The sequence below is a fragment of the Palaemon carinicauda genome, chromosome 28 (assembly GCF_036898095.1).
Source record: "Palaemon carinicauda isolate YSFRI2023 chromosome 28, ASM3689809v2, whole genome shotgun sequence".
Taxonomy (NCBI): domain Eukaryota; kingdom Metazoa; phylum Arthropoda; class Malacostraca; order Decapoda; family Palaemonidae; genus Palaemon; species Palaemon carinicauda.
The window spans coordinates 34,701,954-34,719,605 of record NC_090752.1 but is presented as its reverse complement, the minus strand read 5'-3'; the positions used below and the strand labels follow the sequence as shown (position 1 = coordinate 34,719,605).

Genomic DNA, 17,652 nt, shown 5'->3' with positions numbered 1-17,652 from the left:
AGAACATCGGGTTTTCGTCAGAAAAAGCTACTTGTTCTCTGCAGCTTGGTTTCCTAGCCAAGAATGAGCTACCTTCTCGTCCTTGGCCTAAATCTTTCGATATTCCTAGCTTATCGGAGATCGTAGGCAATGAACTAGAAAGAGTATTATGCCCTGTTAGAGCTCTTAAGTTCTACTTAACTCGTACTAAACCTTTACGAGGCCAATCTGAAGCGTTATGGTGTTCGGTTAAGAAACCATCCTTGCCTATGTCAAAGAATGCTTTGTCATATTTTATTAGATTGTTAATACGAGAAGCTCATTCACACTTAAGTGAGGAAGACCGATCTTTGCTTAAGGTTAAGACGCACGAGGTTAGAGCTGTAGCAACTTCCGTGGCCTTTAAGCAAAATAGATCTCTGCAAAGTATCATGGACGCAACCTATTGGAGAAGCAAGTCAGTGTTCGCGTCATTTTACTTGAAAGATGTCCAGACTCTTTACGAGAACTGCTACACACTGGGACCATTCGTAGCAGCGAGTGCAGTAGTGGGTGAGGGCTCAACCACTACAATTCCCTAATTCCATATCCTTTTAATCTGTCTCTTGAAATGTTTTTAATGTTGTTTTTATGGGTTGTTCGGAAGGCTAAGAAGCCTTTCGCATCCTGGTTGATTTGGCGGGTGGTCAAAGTCATTTCTTGAGAGCGCCCAGATTAGGGGTTTGATGAGGTCCTGTTGTATGGGTTGCAGCCCTTGATACTTCAGCTCCTGGGAGTCTGTCAGCATCCTAAGAGGATCGCTGGGCTCCGTAAGGAAGACAGACTTACAAGGCAGAGTAATCGTCTAAGTCGACTTCCTTACCAGGTACCTATTTATTTTGGTTTTGTTATATTGATAACTGTCAAAATGAAAAAACTCTTAGCTTATACGATGTAAACATATTTAACCCTGGTCTCTACCCACCTCCTTGGGTGTGAATCAGCTATTATATATTCACCGGCTAAGTTAAATATTTTAAAATTATATTTTAATTATAAAATAAATTTTTGAATATACTTACCCGGTGAATATATAAATTAAACGACCCTCCCTTCCTCCCCAATAGAGACGCAGTGGGATGAGAAGAAATTAAAGGTTTTGTTTACATCCGAGAGTGGTATCTGGCCGACAGTTGGCGCTGGTGGGCACACCCGCAACCTGCATAGCGATCGCTCGCGAGTTTTTTATGTATGTGTCTGTCGAGCAACAGAGTAGCAGCTATTATATATTCACCGGGTAAGTATATTCAAAAATTTATTTTATAATTAAAATATCATGTTGATTTTGTTATTAGCAATGTTTTACTTAATTTTTCTTAGGACTTCCAAATGAAATGGTTTTCTTTATGGGCGGCGTCATAAAGTACGCTCCATCTTCGATCGTTGTTTTACATACGTAAATGTATATTTTAAACAAAAAAAATAGCCCCATTTCATATAAAATAGGTTATTACAAATATTTTACTTTATCATATTACAGTAGTCTGTATAATACTGTAAAGTTCAGTACAGTATGTTGTTGTTAGTCGTGGCAATGAAATTCTCACGAAACAAAAACATGGCATTCGATCACAACAGCTGATTCATCTCTCTCTCTCTCTCTCTCTCTCTCTCTCTCTCTCTCTCTCTCTCTCTCTCTCTCTCTCTCTCTCTCTTCGTGTTATACAATACTTACATATAGATAAAGAAACTAAAATTAGTTTTCTTAGTGTCAATTAAATACGAAACGAAAAAATTATGCCGAGTTTACATCCATTTCAATCGTTGCTAAAAATACGGCATCCGATTTCATCAGCAAACCACTATTTTTTGGGAAACATCATTTTATTCTAGAAAATTGCTACTCTTTAAATAGTTAATTGCACATTAAGAAAGCGTGTACTTTTGTTTTTAAATTTCGGGTGTGTTTTAAAAATCGAGTATTGTTGACTTCTTTTTGTTTTACTTTTGGCTGTGATCAGATCAGCTGACGTCTACTTGCCGCTCTTGAGAGCGTACGAATACACTAACAAAGTATCGTTTATACCATTTCTTAACTTATTCAAACCGTCTATACAGTTGATATTACATAAGCACCAATGTGTTATAACCTATCAAATTTTTTTGTTTATTACATTTAAAACAACACACACACTCTCTCGCTCTCTCTCTCTTATTACATTTAAAACAACACATACACACACTCTCTCTCTCTCTCTCTCTCTCTCTCTCTCTCTCTCTCTCATGTTATACAATACTTAGATATAGATGAAGAAACTAAAATTAGTTTTCTTAGTGTCAATTAAATATGAAACGAAAAAATTATGCCGAGTCTACATCCATTTCAATCGTAGCTAAAAATACGGCATCCGATTTCATCAGCAAACCACTTTTTTTGGGGAAACCATTTTATTCTAGAAAATTGCTACTCTTTAAATAGTTAATTGCACATTAAGAAAGCGTGTACTTTTGTTTTTAAGTTTCGGGTGTGTTTTAAAAATCGAGTATTGTTGACTTCTTTTTGTATTACTTTTGGCTGTGATCAGATCAGCTGACGTCTAGCTGCCGCTCGTGAGAGCGTACGAATACAGTACACTAACAAAGTATCGTTTATACCATTTCTTAACTTATTCAAACTGTCTATACAGTTGATATTACATAAGCACCAATGTGTTATAACCTATCAAATTTTTTTGTTTATTACATTTAAAACACACACACACACACACACTCTCTCTCTCTCTCTCTCTCTCTCTCTCTCTCTCTCTCTCTCTCTCTCTCTCTCTCTCTCTCTCTCTCTCTCTCTCTCTCTCTCTCTCTCTGTGGGCTACTTTTCACTACCTCCCATTCCTTACCCCTCTCTATCTCTCTAACAAATGATATCTTTGTTGCTCCTCAAAGTTTCATTTATATTGAAAATCAATCATGATTCAAATTTCCTTACTTTCTCCAATCTCGCACCATCGGTCACATCGCGGTATTTTCGAAATTTCCGGAAAATCCGCGATATATGTATATACATGCGTTATGAAAAAAATCCGCGAAGTGGTGAATCCGCGATGGTCGAACCGCGAAGTAGCGAGGGATCACTGTAATTACTTTCGGCGTAGCTGAAATGACGAGCCATTAGAATTTTAACGAGGGTTTACTACCCCACCGCTAGTTAGCGGGGGGTAGGGAGGGTAGCTAGCTACCCCCCCCCTCACACACACCTGTGCTGAGTTCACTTTGCTATCGGCTCGGGTGCTAGAAGGACGTGTCCGCTGTCACCCTCGCCTACACTGACAGCCATTATTAATTTTTCGTTTTCTTTTTCTTTTTGACAGAGTGTTTGTGAAGTTGGCCTCTGCGATGCGAAAGTGTCCCGGCTTACTTGACCGCCCTTGTGTCCTTACTGTAGGGGCCAACGGTGGGATAGAGATAATGTATGTGGTGAGTGCAGGGAGTGGTCTATCTCCCTGTGGGAGAGGTTTTCCCGGCGCCGGAAGAAGTCCAAGCGGGATATTTCTCCTTCAAAGGTTTCTTTGAAGAGAGAAAATCCCATGGACTCTTCTTCCGTGGCCCAAACCTCCTCCGAAGCTCCCACTCGATCGGTTTCTTCCGAAAGGCCGTCGAGTGGTAGCGTAGGCCGCATTTCTGTTGACCGATCTCAGGGTTTGGGAGAGGGAGTTGCCTCCCATAGCGAGGCAGCTCCTCCTCCTCCCCCGGGGGAGGATTTAAATGTTGTTGTTAAGAATGATTTGTTATAGCTTTGGGCTTCCTTGGGGCTTGAGGGCTCGCCCTCCAAGGAAGCCTTGTTTGACATAATCAGATTGGGAGCAGCTGTCAAACAGTCGCCGACTTTAGCAGAGGTTGATCCTCTGTCTATTGTCGACATTGTTGTGGCAGAGGCTTCTGATGAGTTGTATCAAACCTCTGCTCCTGAAGTTGCTGATGTAGCTGAAGCTTAGTTCCCCTCTCCGAACATCCTTCGAGGGAGGAACTAAGTCCAACGGTCTCTCCTACAGGTGATTCTCCCCCTCGGGGGAGTTCACTGACAGAGACTCCTTCGGAGGACTGCTGACCCCACGGCCCCCAGAGGGTGTATAAGGCGTAAAGCTCGCCTTCCTCTTCACCGTAGAGGCCTTCCTTCACCTCACAAGGGTGTTAGGAGGCGCCTCTTCGGTTCTTCATCGCCGCAGTCCGTCGCAGAGGAACCTCGACGTCCTTCACCGACTGTTCCAGCTACATCCCTGGACCTCTCCGCAGATCGTTCGCGACCTCCTTCTCCTGCCAGACCTGCTGACCTGCCGTCGCCGTTCCTGGCCGCTGATGCGCTGTGGGCGCCCACCCATCCTGTTTTTAAACGGGCAACGGTCCCTTCGGGGCAAAAGGGACTTTCACACATTGTGTCGAAGTCCCTTAAGCGCCAGGTATCCCCTGCGCGCCAACGTTCTCCTGCGCGCAACCCTCTCTAGCTGCTGTTCCGGAGACAACGCACCAGCGATCACCAGCTGCTGTTTCAGAGACAACGCGCCAGCGCTCACCTGTGCGCCAACGATCTCCTGTGCGCCATCGCTCACCTGCTCGCCAGCGCGCCACTGCGCGCCCTCATCCTGATGCGCGCCCACGATCTCCTGCGCACCAGCACACTCCTGCTCGCCCGCGCTCGCCTGCGCGCCAACGATCTCCTGTGCACCCATGATCTTCGGATCTGGGCGCAAGAGGGAAGATACTTTCTTCCCCTGCTCGCCAGCACTCTCCTGCTCGCCATCCTTCATCTGCGCACCAACGCGCGCCCATGCACGCCCTGCATGTTCTCCTGTTCCTAATGTGTGCCCTCTTGCGCGCGGGATATGTCCCCTGCGCATGCGCGCCCAACGCTATCACCCTCTCGGGTTCTTCGGGATCATGCGCGCCCGCGCGAGCAATCACCTCCACGCGCGCGAACGCTTATCAAGCCTACTGCGCGCCCTCTGCATTCTCCAGAACGTGCCCCTGCGCGCCCGCGCGCTCCTTCGCCTGTGCGCCATCGCTCGCCCGCACGCCATCCTTCGCCCGCTCGCCCGCGCGCGATCCAGGAAAGATACCATCGCACGATCCCACGCACGAGGCTGCAGGACAACGCGCGGCCAGGTCATCATCAGCGCCCCCCCCCCCCCCCCCAAGTGCAGAACAGCCCGCTCGCCGGAGGGAGGGAGAGCTGCGGATAGGTCCAGGAACTGAACTTTCCTTCTTCTTCTTCGTTTCAGGTAGACCCTGTTTTGGTTTCTACTCCTAGGGATCGAACGATCCCCTTCCCTCCAGAGGGAGTCTCTGACAGCGCTGCTGTCAGTCGTCAACCCTGGTTTGGGTCCCTGGTCAGAGCAGTCATGCAGGCCTTTAAGCCTGTGTTCTCTGAGCTGGGCCACAAATCAGCGACAGTTTCGACCCCCCTGAAGAGGAAGAGAGGAGTAGATGACGTGGTGACTTCTCCAAGGGTTAAACTGGCTCCTCGGAAGTCTTTGAGGAAGGCTCCCTCCCCCCAGACTTTCTCTCCCTCCCCTTCGGACGAGGATTTCCCGTCCTCAGGGTATTCACGTTAGGTGAGGCGTTCTTCCATCGCACCAATGGGAGAAACCCCATCTCGCGCAGAGAGGTCTTCTCGGGTAGGGGTGGAGAAGAGCCTCCCACCATCTCTGTTGGAGTCCTGTATCCCTCCCAGGAGGGAGTAGAAGGACTCTAAGACTGTTCCAAAGTCGTCCTCGAGGATTAGACCAGAGCCAGCCAAACCCGTGGAGAACGTCCACGAGTCCCCCCTAGAAGAGACTTTGCTGCCAGCCCTTCAGGAGGAGAGCTACAGGAGTCAGAGCATGCGTTCTGGCAAGTACTGACCCTGATGAGGAGTCTCAATGGGTTCGCGGATCCTGAGATTCCCCCTCGAGAGGGCAAGGACACGGTCCTGGACCGAGTCTTTGGTAATCAAAAACCCTTTAAGGCCAGCACGGCATTGCCTTGGTCCCAAGGGGTTAAGAGTGCCAGAGATAAAGTCGAGGGCCAGCTCTCCGAGCTTGCCTCCTCCAGCCGTTCCAGCGCCGGCAACAAACTCCTCCCGCCTCCTCGTGTCCATCAGAGGAGATACTTCGAGATCATGGAGGAGTCTTGTTTAGCTCTTCCCTTACACCACTCTGTGGAAGAGCTTACCAGGGGGGTCCCTCTAGAGAGACTCTCCAACCGGCAAGTGTCTTTCTCAGCTACGGAGATCCTCAGCGTTTTTTCTTTCTACCAAAGAAAAACTCTCTTTACAAAAATCCTTTTAGGATGTCAGCAACTGTCAAATAACGCCCAGCTCTCAGTTGCAGGACAGTTATCTGAGCCTACTATGGCTTCAGTTCATGCTCCTTTTCCACCATCAAACTGGTTATCGTCTTCTGGACGCTCTGTGGTTTTTTTAAACGGTGTAGAAAGAGAGCTGGTGGTAGACATGACGTCTCCTGTACCACAACAGTTTGACCCTATTTTTATTACACTACTAGATTTGCAACAGAAGCTCTCTTCGCTCATACTAGTTTGTCGGCCTGCATACAACAAGAGAGTAGCAGACCTGGATCTTGAGTGTCAGGTAACTTCACGTCTGGACACTAAGCGTAGTGAGCCTACTGTACTAGTCGAGAGGTTCTTGATGTCGAACGTCTTCACAACTCCCTAGCAAGGAGTCCATCAAACAGACGTGACGTCGTACGTCCACCTAAGAGGTCGTCGAGATTCCAGTGGAACAGGACGTCCTGTAAGACGTGACGTCGAGCGTCTATCGAGACACTACATGATGCATCAAGCACAATGAGACCCTGAGCGTCAAGTAGCTCGTGACATGGTCTTGTACATGTTCCCACCATTCAAAGTACTTTACAAGATGTTACAAGAGTTTGTCTCTCACGAGAGAACCAAGTTGACTTTAGTAGCTCTCTTCTGGCTGTCAAGAGGTTGGTTCACAGAGGTTCTGGAATGGATGGTGGACATTCCAAGAAACCTGCCATTGAGAATAGATCTTCTCAAACAACCACGCTTGGCGAGAAACCATCTAAACCTCCAAGCTCTACGTCTGACTGCCTTCAATCTATCGAAGAACTCCCGAGATCTGGAGGGTTTTTGAAGGAGGCAGCTAAGGCTATTGCTAGTACAAGAAGGACTTTTACCATTTTCCTCCTCGACCATCAAGGGGTACAGGAGTATGCTGGCAGCTGTCTTCGGATACAGGAGTATGCTGGCAGCTGTCTTCGGGCACAGGAATTTAGATCTCTCAAATAATAAAGACCTTCAAGATCTTCTCAGATCTTTTGAGACTTCTAAGAATCGTCGATAAGATTCACTGGCCTGGAATTTAGATATTTTTTTTAAAAATTACTCATGGGTGACAGATTCGAGCCTTTACACTCGGCTTCTTTTAAAGATCTGACCTTGAAGACTTTTCTTATTAGGTCTGGCAACAGTTAAGAGAGTCGGTGAAGTTCACGCTTTTAACAAGAATATTGGCTTTAGAAACAGAAAAGCCATATGCTCCTTGCAACTTGGATTCCTGGCCAAAAACAAACGTCCTTCTCATCCATGGCCTAAAATCTTTCGAGATTACTATTCTCTCTGATATGGTGAGTAAAGAGTGGAAGAAAGTTAATTGTCATTTGTTCCGTAACCGAAATACAAACCACGCTATTTACATTGGGTATTACTTTCGGCGTAGCTGAAATGACGAGCCATTAGATTTTAACGAGGGTTTCCTACCCCGCGCTAGTTAGCAGGGTTAGGGGGAGGGGTAGCTTGGTACCCCTCCCTCCCTCACTCACCGGTGAAATGTCTCACTTCACTTTTGGCTCGGACGATGGACAGACGTTCCTGTTTTCGTCCTCGCTTGGCAGCCATTATTTGTTTTGTCTTTACTTAATTACTTACTTTTCTTTTACTCAATATATATGTAAAAAAATTTTCGTGATTATGTATATATTTGAGTATAGAAATCAGTAAGTTTCCTTTTCAGAGTTTGTGCTTGTGTGTGTAGTGTATGATATCTCCGTGGAGCCCTCGGCAGTTAGGCCACCACGGTGTAATTTCATGGGTCGCGATCGAGTTTGACTACGGTCTTTCTCTCTCTCTCTTTTGAGGTCGTTCACCCTTAACTATGTTTTACCTTTACTACGTCTGAGCAGCTTTCTTCCCGGGTGGGTGGGGTTGCAACGCCGTACGTTGTCTCAATTAGTTTATGAATCTAATTGTATTTGTTGGTTGTTCAGCTTTTGTAGAACGTTTCCTTTCGGGGTTTTCGTTCTTTATTTAGTGTTCATTCATTTTTAAATTACATAATTACATAATTATAATTGTTATAATTCTGTGTTTGGTACAGCTCTCCTTCAGTGAGTGTAAGTGGGTGTGAAGGCACGTGCCTGTTGTGTAATTCTTGTGTTCTTTTCCCTCGGGATTCCTCTTCGGAGTCTTCCCTGGGGAATGAATGTTAACTAATGTTTTTTGTTTTTATTTTTCACATTTAACGATCTAGTTCGTTTCTGTAATGTGACAACGGAGTGAGCTGTCTTGTTGAGGCCTGGGGAATCTGCTGTTGCTGCCTCCCCTATAGATCTTCGTCAGGGGCGTGTCTCCTTCTCCTGGAAGTACTCCCGTGACGACTGACAGCTCTCCAGTTCATTTTAGAACACTCTGGAGGCTCGCCTCCTTGGGTGGGTAAATTTCCTTCCGAGGGAAGTTTTCCTGTCCAGGCTTGAGTTTTTTCCCTTTGGGGGGTTCTCCTCTTGCCTTTTTTTAGTGCGACTATGCTCTTGGTGCTGAGCAGTCGCACCTGCAGTTACGCTCAAGGGGCTGGGCAACTGCAGGAGCCCATATTCGGAGGATTGCTCTTTTTAGGTCACTGGCTGACCCGTCTCTTCTACGAAGTGTTTCTCTCTCGTTCACGAGGGAGGACACTCATAGAGACTCCTCTTTGGAGGACTCTTCTGCTGTTGTTGCTGTTGGCCGCCTTCGCCGTAAGGCTCACCGTCCGCTACGTCGTAAGGGCCTCCCGTCTCCCTGTAAGGGTGCTAAGAGGCGCCTTTTTGAATCTTCTCCTCGTCGTATGCAGCCTGCAGCTCCTTCCTGCTTAGATCTCTCCGGGGATCGATCTCCAGCGCCTTCCAGACCTTCCGCCCCTGGCGTAGATGGACAGCAGTCTGACCTCGTCATCCGACGGGCAACGGTCCCTTCGGGGCAAAGGGTTGCCTCCCACGGTGTGGGTGCTTCCCTTGCGCGTCAGGGTTCCCCTGCGCGCCCTTCTGCAGTGTTAGCCCACAGGCGCTCTCCTGCTAGTCAGCGTTCTCCTGATCGCTAGCGCTCTCCTGTATGCCAGCACTCTCCTGATGATCATCGCCCCTCTGCTCGCCAGCGCTCTCCTGAGGACTCCGAACATCCTGCTGTTCCTGTTGTGCGCCCTGCGCGCCATCGGTCTCCTGAGCGCTCTAGATCGCCTGCCCGTCAGAGCGCACCTGGAACTTCGGTTCAGGTCTTGGACAAGGACTTCTCTCCTCGCCCTCGCGATCCGGCTCGTCAGCCTGTTCCAGCGCAGCAACGCTCACCGTCGCCCACGCGTGCTTCTAAAGCTACTGTACACACAGGATTCCACGCGTCGCCCTTCTGCTCGCCAGTGATCTCCAGCTCGCCAGCGACCACAGACGCGTCAACGTTCGCCTGCTCGTCAGCGATCTCCTGCGCGTCAACGATCCCCAGAGCGTCAGCGATCCCCTGAACATCGGCGATCTCCTGACCGCCCGCGTGATCTTTCGCCTGCGCACAAGCACCATGCGCCAACGCGCCATCGCTTGCCTACGCGCCGGCGTTCACCAACACACCATCGATCGCCTGCTCGCTATCGATCTTCCACGCGTTACAGGTTCCCTGGACACCATCAGTAGCGATCTAGCGCTCGCCTGCTGTGGACCATGATCTCCGGTAGCTGAGTCTTGCCGTAGATTTTCCTCCTGCTTGCCGGCGCTCACCTTTACTTCTGTCCTTCTGTGCGCTTTCTTTCTTCAAATCGCCAGCGCACATCTGCGCGCCCTTTCCTGCCACGCACCAATGGGCGCAACCGGTTTTTCCTGAATGTCCAGGATCGCCTGATTGACAGCTCACATCAGCGCTCGCCGTCAACCGTCCCTAGTTTCTTACGCGTCGGCGATCTCTTACGCGCCCGCGCGATTCTTCGCCTGCGCGCTAGCGTTTTGTTAACGCACCACCGCTCACCAACGCGCCGTCGCTTGCCAACGCGCCTTCACTCGCCTACGGGCCATTGCTCGCCAAGACGCGCCATCGCTCGTCAACACGCCATCGCCCGCCTACGTGCCATCGGTCTCCTGACCGCCTGCACTCGGCCGCGTGCCCACGTGCCTACGCGACCACACGCCCACAGGCCCGCGCGACCGCACGCCCACATGCCTGTGCGCCCGCGCACATGCGCACCAATGTTAGCCCGCGCGCGAACCAACGGTGTTCCATCGCGCGAGCGCCAGCTCGATTCCTGCAGTAAGCCATCGCTTGCCTACATGTCATCGCTTGCCTACATGTCATCGCTTGCCTACATGTCATCGCTCGCCTGTGAACTATCGGATTCCGACCGCCAGCTCTCGCCCGCCCTCCTTCTGCGCTCCCTCGCGCACTTTCGTCTGCGCTCCTGCGTCCCGCGCACGGGCGCTTCCATGTTCGCCCACGTGCGAACCATTGATTTACTATCGCGCGAGCGCTAGGGCGAATGCGACCGCGATTCCCGTCGGGGTTTCGCAACACGGCCAGCCTGGCGAGTCTTCTGGAGCGCGTATTTCCAGAGCACGGTCTTCACCCCGTAAACGCAGAGCAGGGCTCATGCTAGAGCAGGAAGAATCTTCAGGGAGGTCTGTGCAACATTCTTCTTTCCAGAACCTGGGTTAGTCCTTTCTCTTCGTCATTCTCTGGAAGGGTCTTGCCAGGGAGTTTTCCTTTCGAGATTTCTCCGTCGGGCAAGGGGTGGCTGGTTTAGCCCTTCCTCTTCACCTCTCGTGGAGGGGGCTTACCAGGCCTTTCCCTCCTCGGTTGCGACCCGAGGTTTTGTACGAGGAAGCCCCAGGAAGATCATGGGTACTTTCCTCCTCTCGGGCTCAAGCACCTTTGCGTTCCGTCGCCAAGTCGAACTTGCGGGCAACCTCGATGTTGGAGCATCTAGACGCAGTGTCCGAGGGCTTCCTCTCGGGTGTCTCATCCGTGAATGTCGACAAGCTCAGACACTCTTCCATCCTTGGGAAGAGCTTGTTTTGAGCCCAAGGACAGAGAAATGGACAGTTGTTGGGCGGAGGAAGTCGCATTCCGATTTCACTCCTCCAAGGCGCTTACTTCCAGACCCTGCAGGCCTCTGACGCCTCTTCATTCAGCCTCGTCAGCCTAAGTTATCGGAACCGGCTACGGCAGCTAAGACAAGGGTACAATAGCAGTCCCCTCCTGTCAGGGACAGGTAGCACGTGAGGCTCTCCCGTGGGGGCATAATCCTAGCGGGAGCGGCAGAGTTCACAAACTCTAGGATTGGCAATCCCCCTTGCAGGTCTCACGCTGGGGGGATGCCTAAGGTTACTCGTCCGGATAACAGCCTCCCGATGCAGATTCCTGCTCCGTAATCAGCCTAGGATATCGCGCCTCGCCCTTACCATCTGTCCTTCACTGTCAGCGAATCCAGTGTCACTGAGCCTCTATGCCATTGGGTCGGCAAGAGGTTTGCCCGTTGGGCAGAAGGATCCATGCCTTAGGAGAAGGTCCTCCATAGGGTCGTCGACGGCTTCCCCCCCCCCCCCCCGGCTTCTTCAGTCGATCCTTTCTTATGGGAAAGCATCTGAGACGGGAGTTCCGTCGTCGACCTCTCAGCTCTGATCAAGTTTGTCGAACAAACTTCGTCCAGCGTGGAACAGCAGAGTCGATCAGACTGGTAACGAGGCTGCAGGACTCCTTAGGCCCTGGATCGGAAGTACGGGTACTTCCAGGTTCCATTCCATCCATCTTCCAGGAAGCTCTTGGAATTCAGCCTAGACTACAGGTGTTCCTGCTTAAGATGCGGTGTGGCGATCCCGCCGTGGCATCGCAGGTTTTTCCCCTGCTTTCCTCATGGCCGCTCAGGAGCAGGCTTCCGCCTCCTTCGCTTTTTGGAGGTCTGGTCAACTCCGGTAGGCTCGGGTTCGACCTTCTTCAACGCCGGGACAAGCTTCCGGGTCTTTACCAAGAGTGAGGGATCATGGTAATTTGCTAGGAGCCTTCTCTATGTCTGCCTCAACATCTGGAGTATCTAGCCATGATATTGAGTTAACGGCCATACCACGTTGAAAACACCGCTTCTCGTCCGATCAGCGAAGTTAAGCAACGTTGGGTCTGGTCAGTACTTGGATGGGTGACCGCCTGGGAATACCAGATGCTGTTGACTCCTTCTCCGAGCCTTCCCTTCAGTTGACTGTGGCAAGGCTGAGGAGAGTCGCAGTACCTGTTCTCAGTCAAGGAGAGCTTTCAGCCTTATCTTGGAACGTTTCCTCGGTCTCTTTTCCTCATTGACCTGTCTAGTTCCGAACGGTCGCCTCAGGATAAGTTCCCTGTGAGGCGGCTCAAGTTCCGGTGGTATCCAGGCAACGATTAACCGGACTTTCTGGTCCCTATGGGACTAGCGGAACGTTTAGACCAGCAATGGGTTGACCTATGGAACCTCTTGCATGGGAGTGGATATTCTCGTCCTTTCCCCACATTTGATGCTGTTCTCGGACTCGTCAAAGAAAAGGGGGGGGGGGGGGGGCAATGTCCGGTTCAGGCCTATGGTCAGGACCTGAAGGGTACCTCCCCATCATTCAGGCAGGCTTAGGGGCCGTAGTCTGGCTCCTCTACAGATCCTACAGATCCTGCCGAGTCGCTCCGTGCGCGACGACTTCATGGTACTGGCGTATTCCAACCAGCAGGGAGGCGCATTTTCATACTTTTGCATCTTGCAGTAGAGATACTGAGATGATCCGAGGTCCTCTCAATACCACTATCGGCGCGCTCATTCCTGGCAGAGGAATGTTCTCTCCGAGTATCTGAGCTGAGCCTCACAGATAGAGAGTACCTGGGGGTCTTTGCCCTATAGTAACCAGCAAGTCCTGGCCTGGGGGACCTGATCACGACAGCCTGGAACTTCAAGCTTCCGCTGTTCTTCCCCCCAGTCTCAGACCCCAAGACTCTTTGTCAAGATGCTTTCCGGTGACGGTGGGACAACATCGACGCCTGCGTCTTCCCACCATTGTTGTCTGTTGAGAATGGGACTCAACAAGACCAGGTTGTCTGTCAACCTTTCGATGGCCCTGAGAGCTCCGCTGTGACTATATGCAGAACGGTTTCCTGACCCTCTGCTTCCCCTGACGGAACTCCCGGGAGAGCTTCCACGACACGGGCTACTCAAACAACCACACTACAACATCTTTCACGAGCCGTTGCATTGCTTCGGCTTCACGCCTGGAGACACTACGCCGCCCCCTCAAGAAGAGACAACCCGCTACAGTCGCGGAGCGGAGGTCGCGTCACCTGCGATAGTCATCCGCAGGGGTCTACCAGGCGAAGTGGAGTGTCTTCTGTGGTTGGTGTCGTGGGAGAGATACCTCTTCCCTTGAGGCCTCTTCTCCAGCAATAATGGAGTTATTGCTTTTCGGCGGGAGGAAACTCCTTTCCGCTCTCGGCAGTGAAGCCTATCGCTCAGCCTTTCCCTGGCCTTTAGGCTGAAAGGAATAGACTTTTTCCTTCCCGCTGGACCTTCTTCGCTCATGCGAAGCTGCGAACGTCCCTGCCCCCAGTCGGAGTGAGACCTCCTCCATGGAGCATGGTTCGGACTCTTTAGTCCCTTAAGAGATCTTCTCAAGAACCATTACGTCAGGCCTCTGATCGTATTCCGTCTTGGGGGATGGTGCTCCTGCTCACTCTGGCCTCGGCCAGTGTGTAAGCAATCTTCATGGTCTCGTACGACTCCGCCCTTTCAAGAGGATAGGGAAAGGCAACATTCAGGTTTGCTCCTGAGTTGTTTTCTAGACTCAGAATCTTGGAGTCCCGGACCTTCGGTTCGACTCCTTCAAGATTTCGAGTCTCCGTTCTGTATCAGATGACCCAGACCTTCTCCTTCTTGCCAGTAAAGGAATCGAGGGGTTATCTTTGAGAACAGCTGCAGTTTGTCCTCACGTGCAAGCCGGTTTGGGAGCACAGGGAGGACACAGGGGAGAGTCACCAGTATACCTCTTCAGCTCGGACTCAAGGGCATTCATCTCGACCTGAATCCAGACCCTCCCCCGTCACGTCGCCCTACAGCACGATGTCGGATACATCGCAACGTCCCTCGCCTTCGAGTAGAACTACTCTGTGACGCAGGTGCTACAAGCTGGAGTCTGGAAGCGTCTAATGACCTTCGCAGCCCGCTTCCTGCAGGACGTGACCCACAGGAGTATCGATACGCTTCTATCGCTCTGTGGTGGCTACACAACAGCTGGTCTAACCTCAGGCTCCTTTTTGGACAGGTAGCAGAAGGTTGAGGGCATTGTTATTAGGTTTTAGTCTGCATGAACGAAAGAAGTATGTCTGGCCCTTACTTCTTTCTTCATCGTCCCCTCTACTGGGGAAGCAGCATCCTGGTCTCTGCATAGCTGACCTCAAACCTCTGCAGGTAAACCATGCTTCCTTGTGTTCCGAGTATTGAGTCAATACTGTCGCGTCCCCCATACCCTGACGAGGTGGTATTGGGAACGTTCTAACCCAGAGTTCCTTCTGGAACTCCAGGTCAACTGCCTAGGACGGGTCACACTTTCTTCCTTCACACACAAGCTTATGTAGGCCACACGTTTCCTTGCGGAGCAAGGAACTTGTGAGGTGCAGGGACTCCTTTTCTCGAGTGCGACTCACTTGGATTCTGAGTCCCCGGGTAAGCCAAAGCCAGTATGGCTGGGGACTTTCCATCCTTCCTAAGGGGTTAGTCACCCAATGTAAATATCGTGGTTTGTATTTCGGTTACGGAACAAATGACAAATTCGGAGATAATTTGTATTTTTCCTAACCATACAAACCTTAGCTATTTACACATATTTGCCCGCCAGCCCTGTCCCCCAAGTCAAGTCCTACCTCTAAGTGAAGTGAGACATTTCACCGGTGTGTGAGGGAGGGAGCGGTAGCAAGCTACCCCTCCCCCTACCCCTGCTAGCGCTCGTTAAAATCTAATGGCTCGTCATTTCAGCTACGCCGAAAGTAATACCCAATGTAAATAGCTAAGGTTTGTATGGTTAGGAAAAATACAAATTATCTCCGAATTTGTCATGTTAGAGCACTGAGGTTTTATCTGAACAGGACTAAAGATTTAAAGAGTCAATTCAGAGGCTCTTTGGTGCGCAGTCAAGAAGCCTGCGCTACCTATGTCTAAAAACGCCCTATCATTTTTTATAAGACTTTTGATAAGAGAGGCTCACTCACACTGTGGTGAGGCAGACTTTAAGCGGCCTAAAGTTAAGACTCATGAAGTTAGAGCTGTGGCAACTTCTGTAGCTTTTAAACAAAACCGTTCTCTGCAAAGCATCATGGATACAACCTTTTGGAGGAGTAAACCTGTATTCGCCTTGCATTACTTATAACATGTCCAGACTCTTTATGAGAACTGCTACACTTTGGGACCATTCGTAGCAACGAGTGCAGTAGTAGGTAAAGGATCTACCACTACGTTTCCCCTAATCCCTAGTACCCTTGTTCTTATCTTGGAACTTTTATATATTTTTATGGTTGTACGTGAAGATTGGTCGACAATCTTCCGCAATCTTTGATTTAGTCAGGTGGTCATTCTGTTCCTTGAGAGCGCCCGGAACAAGGGTATTAGTTGAGGTCCTGTCAGCATAGAGGTTATTACCCGTTTGACAGCTCCTAGGGATCTTCAGCCCCCTGAGTGGACCGCTGGATCTCATAAGGATAGCAGACATAATGAGGCAGAGAATCATTGAAATCAGCTTCCTTAACAGGTACGAACCCTTAAGCTTGTTTTTTATTTAACACTTAAGTGATATTCCAACAATGTTGCTGTCTCTGACCCTCCACCAAGGGTGTCAATCAGCTATTGTTATATAACCAGCGGGTAAGTTTAAATGTTTAAAAATGATATTTTCAATATTAAACTTAGCCGGTGATTATATAAGCTGCAGCTCTGCTGCTCGACAGAAAACTCTACGTTAAAAATCCGCCAGCGATCGCTATGCAGGTAGGGGGTGTACTTCAACAGCGCCATCTGTCGTGCAGGTACTCAGTACTCATTGTAAACAAAGAACTCAATTTTCTCTCTGTCGTGCCACCGGCAAGACCTACTAATTCGCTGTTGCTAACTGGATTGGTTTTCACAACTATTTGGTGAAGTACACGTTTCTAGTTTTGAGCTTTCGCTTTGCAGGCTTTCTCTTCAATAAATCCTTGCATTCTTTTTTTGATATCGGATTATTTGTTGATGACTTTGGATAGTTTTTGAATTCCCCTTTGACCAATTCAAAATGGCTGACCTTTCTCAAGTCCCTAAATTCAGGAAGTGTAATGCTAGGGACTGTTCAAGGCGTCTTCCGAAGGCCTCTATCGATCCTCACACCGTTTGTTCCAATTGTCGGGATAAAACCTGTCAATTGGAAGATCGATGTGAGGAATGCGTTGGGCTTTCGGAATTCGATTTTATCGAATTCCAGAAATATACACGTAGGCTAGAGAGAGATAGAGTCAGGAGAAGTTCATCTCGCTCCGTTGAATTTTCCTCTCCTCATGCCCCACAACCTATTCCTTCCCCTGTAGTGGTTGCTCCTAATCCCCCTTCTGGCACTCAAGAACCTTCGATGGCAGATATGATGCGTGCCATCCAAGCTCTGGGTGAGAGAGTCGAGTCCTTGGCTAGTGACCTTAACCAGCTCATGGCGGACGTCAAGGAGCTGAAGTGTAAGAGTGCAGTGGGTAGTGATAAAGTGAGTGATAGTGTTGTGGATAGTGTTGCGCTTGAGGGTTCGTCTGTTCGTGCCTGACGTCCTCCTAGTCCGGGACCTCTTGCAAGCTCCCAAGTCCAGGGGAGAAGCAATGTCGTACGACCAAAGGGTTCGAGAGGCTTTAATCAGCGAACAGACGTTCCCTCCGTGGTTTCGGGCGTATCTACCCAAGATCGCCCCACCCACACAGAGACGAGAGAGCCCATTTATTCCTCGTCTGCGGAAGAGGTTTCTCGTAAGAAACCATGGACCAAGGTCTCGCGACCTCTTAAGCGCAAGTCGGTCCCTTCCGCGCAAGTCCAACGGCCCAGTTGTAGCCACTGGGTCAGTTCGGACTCGCTGCAGTCTTCCGATGACTGCTCACCTCCTAAGAGAGGCAAAGCGGTACCACCTCAGGCAGTCACACCGTCTGTCGCCGCACCTGCTCCTGTAGACCCTAAGTGGTCTTTGCTGCAGACCATGCAGTATCAGTTAACGTCTCTGATGCAGGACTTTCGTGCGGAGAAGGTTGATGCTGCACCAACCTCTTGCCTACAACCAACCACGGTTGTGCGTCCTGTGGACGCTGAGGCGACCTTCTTCCGCACTCCAGCTGAGAGAGTCCCGCCACCCATGCGTTCCAGTGTACCCTGCCAGCCGCATGTTGACGTTCAGCGAC

The 17,652-nt window shown here is 50.0% G+C and overlaps 1 protein-coding gene and 1 non-coding gene across 3 annotated transcripts in view; both read left to right on the top strand.

Annotated features, from left to right (window-relative positions):
- Positions 1-17,652, top strand: part of LOC137621492 (uncharacterized) — a 92,288-nt gene that overhangs the window by 11,159 nt on the left and 63,477 nt on the right. The window lies entirely within an intron of this gene.
- LOC137622114 (5S ribosomal RNA) lies at positions 12,306-12,424 on the top strand. Its single transcript, XR_011040368.1, has one exon. It is a non-coding gene; the product is annotated as a 5S ribosomal RNA (ribosomal RNA).